The sequence below is a fragment of the Neoarius graeffei genome, chromosome 5 (genome assembly GCF_027579695.1).
Source record: "Neoarius graeffei isolate fNeoGra1 chromosome 5, fNeoGra1.pri, whole genome shotgun sequence".
In the NCBI taxonomy this organism is placed as follows: Eukaryota; Metazoa; Chordata; class Actinopteri; order Siluriformes; family Ariidae; genus Neoarius; species Neoarius graeffei.
The window spans coordinates 108,514,348-108,534,124 of record NC_083573.1 but is presented as its reverse complement, the minus strand read 5'-3'; the positions used below and the strand labels follow the sequence as shown (position 1 = coordinate 108,534,124).

At 44.1% G+C, this 19,777-nt stretch overlaps 1 protein-coding gene across 1 annotated transcript in view; it reads right to left on the bottom strand.

Moving 5' to 3' along the window:
- Window positions 1-19,777, bottom strand: part of LOC132887224 (dipeptidyl aminopeptidase-like protein 6) — a 464,642-nt gene that overhangs the window by 366,985 nt on the left and 77,880 nt on the right. The window lies entirely within an intron of this gene.

Here is a 19,777-nt window from a genome sequence, read left to right as displayed (position 1 = left end):
ACCTTATTGTCCATGATAGGATATAATTTATTAATTAATAAATAATTAATTGAAAAATTCTTGTGTTGACTTGTCATTTCTTCTTCTCATGTCATAAGAAATAAATATTAAAGGGCTCCTGACAGCAAAACATATGTTAAATTGTTAATTTCAGTTTTATTGAGTTGAATAAGATGACATATTTACTTCACGCATCGCGCGATAGAATAGTAACAAACATCGTTTTGAATGGACCGCCACATAGATAAATCGATATCATAGCGAGCCAACCCACGGCCGAGGAAGAAGGTGGATATGACGTCACATGCAGAACCACTGACAGACATTTTCTCAACTTCTCGTTGTTCACCAGCGCTTTGCAAGTGAATATTTTTGCTTTTGAGTCATTTATTTTGGTGAATATGCCTGCTCGTTGTGTGGCTGGATTTTGCTCAAACACCAGGGAAGCCCGCATACGAGGTTCGACCTATGGTCATGAGCTTTGGGTAATGACAGAAAGAACAAGATCGCGGATACAAGCGGCTGAAATGAGTTTCCTTCGCAGGGTGGCTGGGCGCTCCCTTAGAGATAGGGTGAGAAGCACAGTCACTCGGGAGGAGCTCGGAGTAGAGCCGCTGCTCCTCCACATCGAGAGGAACCAGCTGAGGTGGCTCGGGCATCTTTTTCGGATGCCTCCTGGATGCCTCCCTGGGGAGGTGTTCCAGGCATGTCCCCCCGGGAGGAGGCCCCGGCGAAGACCCAGGACACGCTGGAGGGACTATGTCTCTCGGCTGGCCTGGGAACGCCTCGGTGTTCTTCCTGAGGAGCTGGCCGAGGTGACTGGGGAAAGGGAAGTTTGGGCTTCCATGCTTAGACTGCTGCCTCCACGACCCGGTCCCGGATAAGCGGAAGAAGACGAGACGAGACGAGACGAGACCAGGGAAGCCGGGTATAGTCTGTATACCTTTCCCAAGGATCCCATCAGATGTGAAGCGTGGGCAAAACAAGTGCGCCGGACACGGGACATGTGGACTCCCAATGACAGGTGGGCCTCTGACAGACATGTGACACTTGTTTGATTAGTTGTTGATTGATGATTTTTCGGTGTAGATCTCCATCTTGGGAGGCACGGTGGTGTAGTGGTTAGCGCTGTTGCCTCACAGCAAGAAGGTCCTGGGTTCGAGCCCCGGGGCCGGCGAGGGCCTTTCTGTGCGGAGTTTGCATGTTCTCCCCGTGTCCGCGTGGGTTTCCTCCGGGTGCTCCGGTTTCCCCCACAGTCCAAAGACATGCAGGTTAGGTTAACTGGTGACTCTAAATTGAGCGTAGGTGTGAATGTGAGTGTGAATGGTTGTCTGTGTCTATGTGTCAGCCCTGTGATGACCTGGCGACTTGTCCAGGGTGAACCCCGCCTTTCGCCCGTAGTCAGCTGGGATAGGATCCAGCTTGCCTGCGACCCTGTAGAACAGGATAAAGCGGCTAGAGATAATGAGATGAGATCTCCATCTTGTAATGAGATATTTACTAATAAATAATAGCAATAGGTGAATTTGTTCATGATTCAAAGTTCTGCCACAGTTCCGCTGCAATACCGTGTTGGCTGGACCTTATAGGCCAAACATGCAATTGAATTTCATCAGTTCATAGAAGTTTTTATTCTTATCAAATAAAAATGTGAGAAAACGGCCCAAATCTAAAAGACCATGAACTTTCAAGAGAGCATATTTTTTTAAAAGGAAATCAGCGCGGTAATATTGTCCGCATGCGCCCGAGGACTAGATCTATCACATCACATCACATTATCTCTAGCCGCTTTATCCTTCTACAGGGTCGCAGGCAAGCTGGAGCCTATCCCAGCTAACTACGGGCGAAAGGCGGGGTTCACCCTGGACAAGTCGCCAGGTCATCACAGGGCTGACACATAGACACAGACAACCATTCACACTCACATTCACACCTACGGTCAATTTAGAGTCACCAGTTAACCTAACCTGCATGTCTTTGGACTGTGGGGGAAACCGGAGCACCCGGAGGAAACCCACGCGGACACGGGGAGAACATGCAAACTCCACACAGAAAGGCCCTCGCCGGCCCCGGGGCTCGAACCCAGGACCTTCTTGCTGTGAGGCGACAGCGCTAACCACTACACCACCGTGCCGCCCCGACTAGATCTATTATTATTATATTACCATTCAGTGTTTTGGAGCCTTCTGATGTCAGCTGGGATGATGACGTCCTCTGCATTGGGCCCGTCATCGTCTGTGGCCGAGTCGGAAATCTTGCCTTCTGCAGGCAAATCGTCCAGATACGGCTCAAAACGATAAGGCAAAATCCCACTTCGTCTTCATGTAATCCGACATGTCCAGTGTCAACCTCAAAAAGGGCCTCAGATTCTGAAGACTGGTCAGAAAATCGCTCTGTTTCGTCGGCCATAGCTGCCTTGAAGGTCGAGCAGTCATTCTGCATGTGACGTCACAGCAAATATGGCGGCCACTGACAGCGGCTTAGCACTTGGCCAGATTGACGCAACTTCGCACAAAGAGTTTCGTTCTGTTGGTGGTTAGTTCTATCATGAAAGTGATCAGTGGTGTTTGTAGTTTTATTACAGAAACCTATTTTAGAGCATAATTTTGCTGTCAGGAGCCCTTTAACACATACACACTAATTTGTTTGTTATTTTTTCATTTTCTTTTCTTTCTTTTGATTATTCTTAACCAACTATAGTATGTTATCCAAACTGTACCATGGCATGTGACAGGACAGTTAAGGTAAGATCCCCCAGGACGGGACGTGACAGGAGTTCAATGTCCGTGAGCGATAATATGTCCGTGACAATTATTCCGGTCCGTGACGGAACAGAGAAGTGATCATGAGCAATAATATGTCATGTCATGTCCCATCCCGTGTCATGGGTTTTCGTAATTGTCACTTTTAAATAGAAAAGGATATGTAGCATTTGGGGGGAAAATGCCATTGCGTGGATATGTAGCGACTTGACAAAAAAATAATTACTTGGTTCAGTTAAAAGCTGCTAATTAGTTCTGGATTTCATTTTTGAAATTTATTATCATTAAGGAGTTAGTCAATAAATTTTAAAACAGGATACAGTGCGGGTGGCACGGTGGTGTAGTGGTTAGCGCTGTCGCCTCACAGCAAGAAGGTTCTGGGTTTGAGCCCCGTGGCTGGCGAGGGCCTTTCTGTGCGGAGTTTGCATGTTCTCCCTGTGCCCGCGTGGGTTTCCTCCGGGTGCTCCGGTTTCCCCCACAGTCCAAAGACATGCAGGTTAGGTTAACTGGTGACTCTAAATTGAGCGTAGGTGTGAATGTGAGTGTGAATGGTTGTCTGTGTCTATGTGTCAGCCCTGTGATGACCTGGCGACTTGTCCAGGGTGAACCCCGCCTCTCGCCCGTAGTCAGCTGGGATAGGCTCCAGCTTGCCTGTGACCCTGTAGAACAGGATAAAGCAGCTACAGATAAAGAGATGAGATGAGGATACAGTGGTTTTCCTTTTATCACTTCCTGTAATCAGAAAAAGTGATTTTTCTTGAAACAATGGAATTGGATAGCGTTTTGGAACTAAACTCTTCACTTTTTGTTTTAACCCAGCAATACAATCACAACATCGCCATTCTTCTTGCACACAAACCACGGTTTGAGCGGTGTTTCTCAAGATCATTGAGAATGATTTCCATGAGCATGAACAAGCATGCTGTCATCTTTGAATTGTTTGGTGAGAAGACTACCAACCAACCCAGCCAGACACAAATAAATTCTCGGCATCAAGGCTCTTATAAGCTTTCATTTGTGCATTGGTTGTCCATGAGGTTTGTAGAATGAGAGAGTTCACGCTGCTATCAGGGGATTCAGTCGCTGTGAACAAGGCTAAATCTTCTGTATAACTGGATGGCTTTAACATATTTGGATCAAAGCCACAAATTTCAACTTTTTCTCTGAATCTTAACTTGGTAGAGGACTCCAGAGAATCATAATATTTCAAGAAAGTTGGAGATGCATCACAGTTATTGTTTGCACGAGACGCATTCTGGATTTGTAGATCACCCAAAATGGCGGTGGATGCATACATCACACTATTTTGTCACGAGGTTGCACACAAAGAATTAGAAAAGCAGAGACATCACATTCTATCACAAGTCTATTCAGTAATGGTTAACAAGTGATATCAAATGACCAGGTATGCAACAATTTACTCAAATCAGGATTTGATTCGATTCATGATATCGGGTTCACGATTCAATTTTTCCACGATATTTTTGAAAAACATTAAATGAAAGAAATGTATTATCATAAAATGAAAAAAAAATCACATTTTAGATCTGTTTTACATGCGTTTTCATGGCATTAGAGCTGTGTTACTTCAGCCTGATGTGAAGTCACGTGTATTCCCTATTGCTGTTGTACGTTATTCTGACGTCTGCTGTCTAAACAATGCAATTACATTTCGGAAAAACTAAGAGATTACACAGCCTGATAGTACTCAAGATTTATTTTTATTTCATTGATTTGAATCGTCATACATTTGTATCACAATTTAATATTGCACAATGCATCGTTACATTCCTACAAATTACTAAAGTCGTTAAAATACAATTTTATATAATCTGTGGATCCGGATTAGTCCATATCCAACCTGAGACAGTCAGGTCAGGTTTAGCCCATGCCACTGAGAGACAGTTTGGTGCAGCGGCGGATAAAAGTCGCTTGTGGACAATGTTGACCTGATGACTGAGAAAGAAAAAGGTCATAAAGGAAAGTGTATTGGGGAGTTGGCAGAAAAGACAGAGAGAGAGGGAGAGAGAGAAGCCAGGACATAAAAAGGTGAGTCCAATTAGAGCAGAAAATACAGGGTGATGCTGACAGGATTATTCTGTCACAGCCGGAGAACCCAATTATAGCAGGCTAGACATCCACCACTGTTCACCACACCCCACACAGGAGGAAAGAGAGATGTGTGTGTGCGGGGTGGTGGTGGTGGACCATGTCGTCTGTCTGAAGTTCTGTTACATGAATCTCTTCCTTATCAGCTGCAGTGTCTGAAGATCTCAACATTATCTGCTTCCTCCTCCTCTCTCTCTCTCTCTCTTTCTTTGTTGTTTGGTGTAATTTTAGTCCATCCTCCAGGCTGTGTGTCTGTGCTGCTCTCTGAAGCAGCCGTGCTTGTTAAAATCATCTGTGTCCAGGACCCTTCACACAAAAAACTTTCGCAGCAGGTCCATCATGTGCTCTTTGCTCTCTAATATGGCTGATTGTATAACAAGCTCTGAGCCCTGAGGACGTCCCAGAGGGAGGCAAAGACAAGACCGAGAACCGAGAAGGAAAGGCACATGGCTGCGGCCGTCGTATTCTGATTTATGGTACAAAAAAAAAAACAAAGGAGGTCATGATGCAGCTGAGGAGAGTGGAAGAGTAAAACTTCTGGAGCCGTATTTTAACTGGTTATAAAATGATTATCTCAGCATTGCACTGCGTAATTAAATTCTGCACAGAGATCCTGGACTGTATTGACAGCTGTGTACAGGACAGCGCTCATTAATCATGCATCGCATCAATCCATCAATCGATGCCTGGCATCATCCGCTCCACAATTAAGCACCACCTGAGGGAGAGACAGCTTCCTGACTGAACAGCTCGCTCTAAAGCCAGTGGTGAAAAATCTACTCTGTAGAACATTGTGATTGATGTTGGAGTATAAGACTAATTTAAGCCTCAGTGCTCGAACACTCCTCATATGTCCTCGCTTCTCCGTTGGCTTATTTCCACCTGTGTCTTTAGCTATGATTTGGACTTGAGCAGGAGTGCCTCTAGTGGTCAAAAGAAGGAACTGCAGTATAGAGCAAGTGAACAGATGAATAGAGTTTATTGTGAAACACTGTATGTTTGTGTCTTGATGTAACGATATATCACGTGATGATAAAATACGATACAAATTTATGATGATTCAAATTGCTGAAATAAAAAAAAAAATGAATGGTGATTATTATCAGGCTGCGTAATCTCTTAGTTTGTCCTAGCTGTAATTGCATTGTTTAGACAGCAGAGGGCAAAGTAATGAACAATAAAGGGAATGAACGTGACTTCACTGTAGGCGGAAGTAACACAGCTTTAATGCTGTGACAAAACATAGAAAAAAAAACAGACGTAAAATGTAAAAAAGCTGTTGTGGGATTCTGTAGAAACAGATTTAACAAGAAATCCAAGCTCTTTTTTTTTTACAGACTGCTGAAAGATAAAGAAATGGAGGAAGGACAAATGTTCATAAGCACTTTATGAAGAAAAGGAATATTAGTTATTAACTTTTTCCATTTGTAATAAAAGGAATATTTTCGTTAATAGGTGATTATATTTTACTCCAACCTTTACAAATGTGGGTAAGTCATTTTTGTTGATTATTAGCTCATCTGGCCGATAGGTGATGAGTTTATCCCATCATGTGTTGTATGTCGTTCGTCCGGTGTCGTCCACATTTCATGAAAATCGTTTCTTCTCTCTCAATTTTTCACCGATTTTTATTCTTTTTGGCAGGAAGGTGGGTCTGCCTGGGGTGCATATAGCTTCTACCCACATTTGTTTCATTACAATTATTAATGAAGTTATGGACTAATTAAGCCTTAATGAGCAGTTCAACAAACATCACTTCTCTGTCAATTCCTCGCTGTTTTGGATTCTTTCTGGTAAATAGGTCGGTAATCCTAGGGTGGATATCGCTTCTATATATAGCTTGTATATAGTGTATATAGCTTGCAACATTTATTGCGCAAGGTGGCCCACTTTAGATCGTTCCTTCTGGACTAGACGGGGCTGGAATGAGCTACGCCGTCACTGATGCTCTCATTAAGAAAATTAAACAAAAAAGGTTGTTTTGTTGTTATTATTATGTAAATGTAACAAAATTAACATTTTGTCAGGGCAACACGGTGGTGTAGTGGTTAGCGCTGTCATCTCACAGCAAGAAGGTCCGGGTTCGAGCCCCGTGGCCGGCGAGGGCCTTTCTGTGCGGAGTTTGCATGTTCTCCCCATGTCCGCGTGGGTTTCCTCCGGGTGCTCCGGTTTCCCCCACAGTCCAAAGACATGCAGGTTAGGTTAACTGGTGACTCTAAATTGACCGTAGGTGTGAATGTGAGTGTGAATGGTTGTCTGTGTCTATGTGTCAGCCCTGTGATGACCTGGCGACTTGTCCAGGGTGTACCCCGCCTTTCGCCCGTAGTCAGCTGGGATAGGCTCCAGCTTGCCTGCAACCCTGTAGAACAGGATAAAGTGGCTCGAGATAATGAGATGAGATGAGAACATTTTGTCAGGGCAACACGGTGATGTAGTGGTTAGCACTGTCACCTCACAGCAAGAAGGTTCTGGGTTGGAGCCCAGCGGCTGATGGAGGCCTTTCTGTGTGGAGTTTGCATGTTCTCCCTGTGTCTGCGTGAGTTTCCTCTGGATGCTCCGGTTTCCCCCATAGGCCAAAGACATGCAGGTTAGGTTATCATGGGATGGCCTTGGGCTGAAGTGCCCAAGAGTGGTGGGGTGCAGGTACGCAGCGGGTTTGCTCTCCTATAATGAACTAAATTTCGTTGTATATTTGTGCAGTGACAATAAAGGCATTCTATTCTATTCTATTCTATTCTATTCTATTCTAAAAGGAATATTTAATTTGATAAAGAGCAGTAAAATAAATGTTGCTTTTTTGCTAATAAAATTTTCAAATCTGATTGAAAACCAAATCGTGAACCCAGTATCGTGAATTGATTGGAATCGTGAATTGGGTGAATGTTTACATGCCTACTCAATGGTGATTGATGACGATGGAGGTGGTTACCTACTTCCCTTTAGGAACAGTGAACTATGAATCTGTGATTAACACTTTATAAAGTTGTACGATTTGATTTTTACAATCTTTCAGTGTTGAATATGAGAAAAGAGCCTGTGTTTAACCATCCAGGCAGTGTGTTAATCGTCTCTTTATGACATTTGATCTTACTGAGTATTAGAGTTGAGTTTTTAAGCACAGAATGAGCAAAAACCCAACACCGTATTTAAGTCGCATCCATAAACTCTAATGACCTGCTGAGAATGGATTATTATTATTTTTTTCAATGAATCATTTATTTTCAAGCAGTAATTTGGGTAACAGGGTTGTAGTTCCCGGTGACGGTGTCAGTCAGTATCACAGGATCATTCCGCCCAGGACTCGTGAACTGTTCTCAACACCTCATGGGGGTGACGGGTTCAGGTAACAATGCTGAACTAAATGAACTAAAGTGGACATTTTTTTAAAAACTTATATGAAAATGATGTTTCAAGCGGAATGTTTTAAACAGATTCATGCGAAAATAAACTGATTTTGAAGTTTTTAATGATTATTTGATGATTTGACGGTAAAATGTAGTTCCTGTGGACTGTACAGTGTTTGAAGTCGTTTACCTGAAACAGCGACTGTCTGTTCATCTTTACGCCTCTAAACCTGTGGACTGTAATAATTTATTCTCCCATGATCCCTCACCCAGAAGAGAACACCTTCCCTTCCCTTCCCTTCCCTTCCCTTCCCTTTACAGTCTGCCTCCTCTCAAGCGTTCTTCCTCATGATGTCTCAGGATGTTTATCTCGTTCCGTCTCTCTCTATCACTCTCTCTGCCTCTCTGTGTTTTTGTAAACAACTCAAGAGGTGGCCTTTTTCATTCTCTCTCTCTCTCTCTCTCTCTCTCTGGTCCTTTACCTCTTCTTACCTCTTCTTTATGTTCATGAAGTTTCCAGCTGAAATTCTGAAATTGTCTCAGAAATGCTCTGCCCGATTCCTGATTGGCTCAGCACTCTTCAGGTTGGTTTAGCATTATAAACATGGCTATCTATCAGCTTTAAGGTTTATCTGACAGAAGAGAGCGTGCGAGAGAGTGAGACAGATGCTGTCTGGCTGGTAGAGGAAGACTGATGTCCTGCAGGCTCACTGTGGAAATGTCTCCTGCAGCCAGAGACGAATTTGTTTCCTGTAAAGACACTGTTATTAATGATCACCATCTGTCGCACAGTCGTACCCTGGTGCTGTATTACACACGCTGATATCCACCAGATAGAGAGAGACATACGGAGGGAGAGAGATACTCAGACAGACAGAGAGAAAGAGACAGATAGAGAGAGGCATACTAAGAGAGACAGTTTGAGAGAGACAAATAGAGAGAGAGAGAGAGATACTGAGAGAGGCAGATAGAAAGACATATTGAGAGAGACAGACTGAGAGAAGAGAGAGAGTCATACTGAGAGATACAGATACAGAGACATATTGAGACATAATGAGAGAGATAGACTGAGAGAAAGACAGAGGGAGACATACTGAGAGAAACAGATAGAGGGAGACAGATAGAGGGATACATACTGAGAGAGACAGGTAGAGAGACATATTGGGACATTATATATATATATATATATATATATATATATATATATATATATATAGAGAGAGAGAGAGAGAGAGAGAGAGAGAGAGAGAGAGACCTATTAAGATATACGTACAGAGAGAGACATGCTCAGAGAGAGAGACTCAGAGAGACAGACTGCAAAGGACATACTGAGAGGGACAGAGACATAATGAGAGAGAGAGACAGACAGAGACATAATGAGAGAGACAGACATAATGAGAGAGGCAGACTGAAAGAGGTATACTGAGAGAGACAGAAAGACATAATGTAGAGAGTCTGAGACAGACAGACAGAGAGACAGAGAGAGACATACTGAGAGAGACAGAGAAAGACATAATGAGAGAGAGAGTCTGAGATAGACAGACAGAGAGAGACATACTGAGAGAGACAGAGACATAATGAGAGAGACAAATTGAGAGACAGACTGTGAGACACAGACTGAGAGAGACATACTAAGATAGACAGAGAGAGACATTTTCTAATATCTCACAATTTCCAAATTTCACCTCTGGAATCAGTAAAGTATCTCTCTCTCTCTCTCTCTCTCTCTCTCTCTCTCTGTCTGTCTGTGGATGTGTGAAGTCTGTGTTCTGCGCTCTGGTAGCAGGTGAAGATTTTACACTCAGTTATTGTCGAACAGAATCCCATCAAAAAAAAAAACAGCATTTGAATTGAACATGTATAATGATAATGGGAGCCAATAAAAGTGATCATTCTAATGACATGCTCATGAGTGTCTCTATTACACTACAGTTGTGAATCAGTGTTTCGAACCCAACTACACAGCGCACATCTCAATTTGTGACATTTAAAGCAGCCAGCAGTTCACCGTGCTCTGATTCAGCGCTGTTGGATGCAAGATGTCCTGCTAACTCTCCCACGTCAGCTCTAATACCATCAGGGGCTTGTAACAAAAACCTCATTTTCTCTGCCTGCTTATTTTCTCTCGCATGTATCAACGCGTTAGCAACGGCTGGCTAATTCCAGCGTTATGGCCAAACGCAGCAGCGTGCCAAGCCAGCTGCTGCTCATTTACCTCTGCCCTGTCCCTCACGTTCATCGTGTCTGATCAGCCACATCCTCTCTGGAGCAGCTGTTCCAGATCTCTCTCTCTCTCTCACACACACACACAATACCAGGACACTAATGCTTCTGTTACACAGTTTATCTCAGGCATTAGTGCTGAAACATGTCTGAAAGACCAGAGACTGCTTTTCTCCAATTTATTTGTTAGCATTGGTTCTGCTTCTGCTGTGTTATGAGACAAACCAGTGATGCTAACTTTTATTTCTGTATGAAATCAAGATTTAGCTCTGTATCATCACTGAATTAGCACTAATTCATGTTCATATGATGTAATGTCCTGGAATGTTAGAGCTGGTGTTTATTGTTGCCTTATGAGGGGTATAGGATTGTACGGGAGGGGTAGTACCTCTAGAGGGTGGGCTCATCACACTCCTTCAGAAGTGGCTCATCCTCTATTGGTCCCCACTAGCACCCAGCTCTCACCTATGGGTCCTAGAAGCTGCTTGCATGTGGCAGCGCCCACTTCTGGGCAACGGCTTTGACGGGCCAGCTAAACCAGGTGAGGGTAGCCGACGGGTCTGAAACTCGATGAGATAGGGATATGCCTACCCTAGCATGCGAAGATGGCTCCAGCTGACTGGGTGGATGAGATCAATAGTGAGATCCAACAGCCTGGAAGGTGGTGCTGCAGGGCTCTTTGGAGAGTTCAGGGCATGACCAGGCACTCAAGACATCACAGCCATCCACTGAAGCCATGGGAGTCTCCAATCATGATGGTTCTTTGTACCACTGGACTCCAACTTCTGAGGCCGAGAGAGTGGATCTGCCCCAGTGCAATGGCCTTTCCACTTTAAAAGCTTTCCCGCACAGGTCCATTGCACAAACTCATACAGATGAGCTGTGCAAGCTGTCGTCATCATTGAAACCGATGGACTACCAAGAATGATGAGGGCAGCACCATGGTGCAGTAGTTATCACCATCATCTCATGGCAACAAGGTTCTGGGTTGGAACCTGTGTGAAGTTTGCATGTTCTCATTGTTACATTGCATTGCATGCATTTAGCAGACACTCTTATCCAGAGCAATGTACAACAGGACCCTGATGCACCCCACCCAGAGAGCAATTGGGGGTTAGGTGCCTTGCTCAAGGGCATTTCATCCATTGCATCAGTGCATCAGGTCCCAAAGCAGCCTGTCTAACCTTTAGGCCATGGCTTCCCCCATACTGCTGTGAGTTTCCTCCCACAGTCCAAAGACATGCTGAACAGGTCAACTGGCTGCACTAAATAGCCAATAGGTGTGAATGTGAGTGTGATGGTTCTTAGCAATAGATCTGTGCAATAGATTTGCGATTTGCCCAGGGTGAACCCTGCCTCTGACCAGAATTTGGCTCCAGCCCCCCCGGCTAGCAATCAAGGCCAGTGGTAAGCCCATGGAGCTGGCTCAGAAGATAACCCAGCACTCTGGAGGTCTGAAGGTTGGCATCAACTCCCTGGTAGCAGTTGGTGAGAGGATTTGATGGGAATAACCCCTGCAAACTCGACGAGACACAACTGGGATTCTAGGAGTGATTGTCTGAGATGTTATTGGAGAAAGGTGCTGCAGGTAATACCCGACATCCCAGGAGCAGAACACAAGCAGTAAACAACAGACTGCAGGTGACAAAAAGGACAAGGGTATTGGCTAAGGCACAGCAGAACCGAGACCTCTGGAATGACTTGGAGGAAAGTTGAGTCTTGGCTGGTGGGTTGGTAGGGGTCACAACACTGCCATGAGGATCACACTGTAGCTAATGTGTGCAGAGGACTGGCTGTTCAAACTGCTGTGGTGTTGGAAGTGACCTTGCCCCAAGCTACAGATTGGTATTGCCCATCCTGGTCCTGGGGACTCGCTGTGGAGTAATGTCCTATTTGTGATGCTTCACTGACCTCCATGACTGTAAAGCATGACTTCAACTGATTCTCCTCAATGATACACTTTATGTCTGAGCTGAGAGATGCGAACACATTGTTTGTACAGGTTACACACACACACACACACACACACACACACACACACAAGCGTTATAGCAAAAAGTACTTGAGAACATGGATCCAATGCCAAGATACACTCAAGCTCCTCATATTAGACCACACACACACACACACACACACACACACACACACACACACACACACACACACACTTCAGAAGCATATCATTTCAAATTTCAAAAGAAGAATGAACAAAAACTCTCTAAGTCAAAGAGTACAAAAGCAGTGAAATGAAAGATGTGTTCTTTCCACCATTGGCTGACCTGCAAGTGTCATTATTTCACTGAGAACTCGTCTCAGATAAACACACTGACACACAGAGACAGGAATAAAAATACAGTATATATCGCAGAGCTCAAATGCAGGGACACTCACTCTTATTACCACGGCATTGCTTATTTTCCCATAACAGCACTCCCTCGAGTGTTTTATTCCAATCATACTCTCAGGATTTACTTGTGATTAATGATTAGACATTCGTATTGATTAAATGACTAAAAGCATCTTGCATTCATTTCTAGTTCATTCTTCTTCTCACATTAAAGCGATTTGCCAGGAAATTTTGAAATTACAGGATTATGAAATGTCATCATTATACATTAATACAAGATGTTCGAGACAAAAAAAGCAAACTTTAGCTTAAAAAAAAAAACACACGTTAAAAGGGGTGGCACGGTGGTGTGGTGGTTAGCGCTGTCGCCTCACAGCAAGAAGGTCCGGGTTCGAGCCCCGTGGCCGGCGAGGGCCTTTCTGTGTGGAGTTTGCATGTTCTCCCCGTGTCCGCGTGGGTTTCCTCCGGGTGCTCCGGTTTCCCCCACAGTCCAAAGACATGCAGGTTAGGTTAACTGGTGACTCTAAATTGACCGTAGGTGTGAATGTGAGTGCGAATGGTTGTCTGTGTCTATGTGTCAGCCCTGTGATGACCTGGCGACTTGTCCAGGGTGTACCCCGCCTTTCGCCCGTAGTCAGCTGGGATAGGCTCCAGCTTGCCTGCGACCCTGTAGAACAGGATAAAGCAGCTAGAGATAATGAGATGAGAAAAACACGTTAAAATTGTAACATCAATCCATTGGGCCGTTTCCCTGGGCGTGGCCATACTGGATTAGCCAGATACATTGGATGGATGTATTAGGAGACGAAAACGAGGGTGGTGCTGTGTGACATAGGATTCTGCACATCTAACTCATTCCATTCCAGATCCAAGACATTTGGCCAAGTGGCTTCATCAAGTAAAGCAAGAAAACTTTACTCCTAAAAAAAGCAGCAAATTGTGCAGTAAGCATTTTACAGAAGATTGTGGATTTGTGGAGAACTTGGATGAAAACATCACTGGGAAGAAGTGAGACACGAGGCAGAAACGACAACTGAAGCCAGACGCGATCCCGACTTTGTTTCACTACAAAACACCGACAGCACGACAGCACAGCATGTCACGCATCAAACGCATGGAAGATAAGCAGGTAAATATATATATTTTTAATAAACAAGCAATTAACTAGCACGACTTTATTTTGATTCCTTTTCTATTGCCGCTTTTCCACTACAAACGCGGCTGAGTTGGGCTGAGCCGTGCCGTGCTGAGTTGGGCTGAGTCGAGCTGAGCGGGGCTGTTGGAGTTGCATTTCGACTACAACCGCGCTGAACCGTGCTGGCTGGAAGTGGGTGGACACATTGGGTGGAGTTAGCGAAAGTGGGTGGACGTCACGTGATGTCGTTAAGCGGCACAAACAGTGACATCAGTGATCTTTTAAGCGGTAGTCTCACGACCCGGAGAGTAAACAATAAACTTGGAGGACATGGAGTCGTTAGTGTGGCTGGTCTTGGTGCTGTGGCTTGTTGTCACCGACAACGCCAACAGATACTGGCAAGAGCGTATAGATGAGGCGAGGCGCATAAGGCTTCAGAAATTCTCGTAATTCGTAATTATTCTCCTTCCGGGTTTACGGTGTTTACAGATCCCAGCGCGCTCGCGGGGCGTGTGTGGGCATGTGAGGACACTCCTCCTCACCAATCAGTGCACAGGGGAGTGTCTCCTCACGCCCCTAGCCCCACTCGGCTCGGTTGGACTCGCTTCAGCCCCACTCCAAAACCGTGTGAGTTTTGGGTGCTAAGCAGGGCTGAAGCGAGCTGAGTCGTGCTGTTCTGAGATAGTCGAAACGCGAGCCGTGTCGGGCTGAAGTGAGCTGAAGTGAGCTGAAAAAGGGTAGTGGAAAAGGGCCATAATACTGCATTGCCATCATTTTTGTGGAGAAATGCAAACAAATTGACCGAGAAGTCACGCTAGACCATAATATTATACTATAATCTAATACAGCATGCACTTGTACACCTCTGCTGTGCTCGCAGAAAATGACATCACGCACAATGGAGTTACGGTGGCCTCGCTGACAAAAAAAAACAATCCTGTCTATTTTCATCACTTTAGTGTTTATTTAAGAACAAATTCAACATGCAGCTTTTTTTTATAAAGGAGAGACATAAAGACCGACTAGCTCAATTTGTTTATTTGCGAGAGATTTCCTTTAAAGTGGCGGTAAACAGTTGTTCCTTCACCAGCTTCTCTTCGTTTCCTCTCTTTTGAAGCCAAACAATATTGCAAATTGTCATGTTACCAAATAACCGCAAAGAAGCGTAAACTCCTCTTTCCTCATTCTGAAGATATCAGAAAATTTAAACGTTCAGCTTCACCTCTGACTCATTCAAAGCACTGACACTGGAGACTCCTTCCAGAAATGTTCCATAATTAAACATCTCCTTTTTTTAAGAACATTTAACCATATCAATAATTACACACCATCTATTATCTCTAGCCGCTTTATCCTGTTCTACAGGGTCGCAGGCGAGCTGGAGCCTATCCCAGCTGACTACGGGTGAAAGGCGGGGTACACCCTGGACAAGTCGCCAGGTCATCACAGGGCTGACACATAGACACAGACAACCATTCACACTCACATTCACACCTACGCTCAATTTAGAGTCACCAGTTAACCTAACCTGCATGTCTTTGGACTGTGGGGGAAACCGGAGCACCCGGAGGAAACCCACGCGGACACGGGGAGAACATGCAAACTCCACACAGAAAGGCCCTCGCCGGCCACGGGGCTCGAACCCGGACCTTCTTGCTGTGAGGCAACAGCGCTAACCACTACACCACCGTGCCGCCAATAATTCCACACATTTAAAAAAAAAAAATCTGTTTAAGACCCTGTGAATGACCAAAGAGATCATCATGGACTTCAGGCGGGTTAGGAACCATGCACACACACCCATCTTCATCGACAGAGCTGTTGTAGAGTGTGTGTCAAGGTTCAAGTTCCTTGGTGTCCACATCTCAGATAATTTCACCTGGTCCATAAACTCCATTCTGGAAATTAATTAAGTAATAGTCGCAACAGCGTCTTTACTTTCTACTGAGCTGTTAGATAAACATTGATCAACACCTTCTCACCAATCAGAAACCAGAGAACAGAGCAGGAAGTTGTTTTGTGAACCTTCAATACTATAAGTGGTTAAAAAAATATCTAACATTGTAATTTAATAAACTTTCAAAAGAATGTAATTGTTGCGAAAGATTTGCGGAATAAAACACAGCGCACCAAACCATCCTTCAGGGTTTTAGTGTAATGCATTTAAACATGACGTATTGATAAACCTCAAGCGGATACTACTTTGCATATTTACGTTCAATCATCTTCCCTTTGAAAAAATTATTTTCATTATGTTTCTATGACAACACAGAGGATGTCACTGCAGGATTGAGGAAACACATACGATTAATGCGGATCGTGTTGGGTTATAAATGATTCACTGTGTCCCAGTGATTCTTCCAGAAGGAGCTCGTTCAAGATTCGTGAAGAGAGTCGAAGCACAAAGCCAAGCATGACCACGGGAGTGGAGTTCATTGCTTTCAAACACAAGCTCTTCCCTTACAAACAGCCGGAGGGAGGTTGTGTTCTACTGTGCAGCTCTGTAGCTGTGATTCAGCCATCTGTTCCATTCACTGACCTCCTCTGGGAGAAAGGAACCCAGGAGAGCTTACAGTAAAACTAAACCTCAGTTGCTTTCAGAGAGCACGTCACCATCCCAGATCAGAAGAAAGAACTTTACAGGCAGCCTGAAGTCCATGACGGGGGGAGAGAAGCTCATGGTGAGGCGTAAATGCTTCTGACATGGGGTGAACTTGGAGCTGTGATCTCATGTGGCAGGGGGATAAATGGGGCAAGATGGAAGTGTCACGTCTGGTCAATACACCAATATCTACACACACACACACACACACACACACACACAGCAATGCAAACACATTACCCATTCTGGAGGAAGCGTATTGTCTATTCTGGTTAAGTGTGTGTGTGTGTGTGTGTGTGTGTGTGTGTGTGTGTGTGTGTGTGTGTGTTTAATAAATCCCAGATGACGGAAAGGACATCCTATGATGAAGCTTTCTGTGAGTAGAAATGTGTTTCTGGAACATCTCTGGAAAGACTCTGCAGTTTTCAGACATCTTCAGGACAGAAGAGTTGCATTTGCTGTTTTTTACCAAGAGAACTAAAGGAACAGATCTATCACTTTACAAATCCCTTTTCATGGTGATGATGGGGTTTGGGTGTTTGGTCAGCAGGAAGAATGTTGGTCATGTGGAAACATCTCAAGAGATATTCACTGAGTGATGTATCTTTCATCTTCAGGGTGGGCAGGTCTGCACGTTGTCCTTAATGGACAAGAAGTTGTAACTGTTGCCAAGTTGCCCTGATATAAAAGGAATTAAGAAAATCAACATGTCATGGTCCATGCTGTTATCAGAAAACCAGAACATCAAGGATGTAGGAGCTCATCTGGCCTGCCATCAAAACAACCATGACGACCAAAACATCAAACAGAACTGAAATGTGACAACGTGAGAGAGGACCAACCTCCACGGCAAACTGTTCACAACAGGAACATCAACAAAGGACTAAATTTTGTTCCCTGAGTGAAGATCGAGCCAAAACATTGATCAGAATTGAATTCGTATGATCAACGAGAGAGGAGATACAATTGAAGAGTTTGGTTCCAAAACGCGATAAATGCCAAATTTGAAAAACTGAAACTCCCGCCACCAAACCATCAGCAATTATCATATCTTACTCGTACCATATTCAGTTTTCACCAAAACGTGATATCTGCCATCGATTTACACACTGCATTACGGCCTTTCATTTGAAAATGCAACAAGCGCCATCACCGATTTTTCTCAAAACCAGACATATCCATTTGGTCAATCAGAGGTTGCCATTGGCGTGAAATCTTCTAAGATGGCTGCGCCCATGAAGTAGGAAATCGCTTCATCACTTCTCATATTTATTGGACAATTTCATGCTGAATTATGAATTATTTTCATAAAATAATCTAAAAACAAATAATCTCTTATGAAAGAACACAGTTAAATGCACTTTAAATAGAAAGGGATATGTAGCATATTGGGGAAAAATTCCGTGGCGTGGATATGTAGCGACTTGACAAAAAATAATTACTTGATTTAGTTAAAAGCTGTTAATTAATTCTGGATTTCATTTTTGAAGTTTATTATCATTAAGGAGTTAGTCGATAACTTTTAAAACAGGATACAGTTGTTTTCCTTTTATCACTTCCTGTAATCATCTCATCTCATTATCTCTAGCCGCTTTATCCTGTTCTACAGGGTCGCAGGCAAGCTGGAGCCTATCCCAGCTGACTATGGGCGAAAGGCGGGGTACACCCTGGACAAGTCGCCAGGTCATCACAGGGCTGACACATAGACACAGACAACCATTCACACTCACATTCACACCTACGCTCAATTTAGAGTCACCAGTTAACCTAACCTGCATGTCTTTGGACTGTGGGGGAAACCGGAGCACCCGGAGGAAACCCATGCGGACACGGGGAGAACATGCAAACTCCACACAGAAAGGCCCTCGCCGGCCACGGGGCTCGAACCCGGACCTTCTTGCTGTGAGGCAACCGCGCTAACCACTACACCACTGTGCCGCCCTCCTGTAATCAGAAAAAGTTATTTTTCTCGAAACAGTGGAACTGGATATATAACGTTTTGGAACCAAACTCTTCAATTCTAGTGAGAAGAAAATGTGTTAAGGTGAACTGATTAGTAATTCATGAGCAAAAAATTAACAATACAACGACCAAGTTTTGGGCAGAAGGTCGAGTTCTTTCAAATAAAACAATCAGAACTGAAATCCACTGAGAACTGAAGGAGGGAGGAGACACGAATGAACTGAAAATAAACAAAGTTGTAAACAAATTGTTTACAACAAGAAAATCGACAAACAAACAATGACCAAGTTTTGTTCCGTGAGGGAAGATCGACTCAAAACATTGATCAGAACTAGCCTGGGAAATCCCATGCTGCTTTGCACAATCGTTCCGATCTGAAAAGACAGCATGGAAACTATGGTCTAAAGGCTCGCCTGAGTTAGGGAGCCAATCAGAGAGTGGGGAGGGGTGGAAAGACGGTGACGCGTACTACTCGACAAACGGAAGCTTGTAGTTTATTTGGGACTGTTTACGGATCACATTTAACATGGCGGCGAGCGATACGAACCAAACTTTCGATCAAGCTTTAGACACTGTTCTGAATAGTTTAGAGTGAAAGTTTGTTTTAAAAAAAGAACAGCGTTTGGCGTTACAGTCTATTTTTGTTTTGCCTTCTCTTTCTCTTTCCTTCTCTTCTTCGCCTCTTCGTCGCTCTAACTACGTCACCGGGTACAACTGCCATGATTGGCCATGGGCTACGTATACGCCAAATGATAGACATTCGCAACGTCCAATAAATGGCCGTTGACAATCGTAAACCACACCTCCCCTACGAGAAATTCAATAGGCGGATTCCAGACCATATTTCACTTGTGATATGGTCTGGTGTTAACCAGACTAGATCAGAACTGGAATCGGATGGGAAATCGGAGAGGAGATACAATTCTAGTGAGAGGCCTGGAAAATTCATTCATTTGGTTTAATTAATAACTCGTTAGCAAAAAAAACCCTGACAAAACAACAACCAAGTTTTCTGCAGAGTGATGAGTTTTTTTCAAACAAAACAATCAGAACAGAAATCCATAGAGAACTGATGGAGATACGATTTAACCGAATTGTGGACGACGGACTCCACGCCATGGCAACAGATCATCGGCCTCATGGTCAGATGAGCTAATAATCGACTTTGCAGTGATAACAGTAACTTTTACTCGAACAGCAGGAGACTGAGTGAGGTTTGGACAGCAGAAGGTGAGTCCTGCGTCCAGCCTCATAATGATGTAATGAGTCATTGTAAGTGCGCTGTGTTTCAGA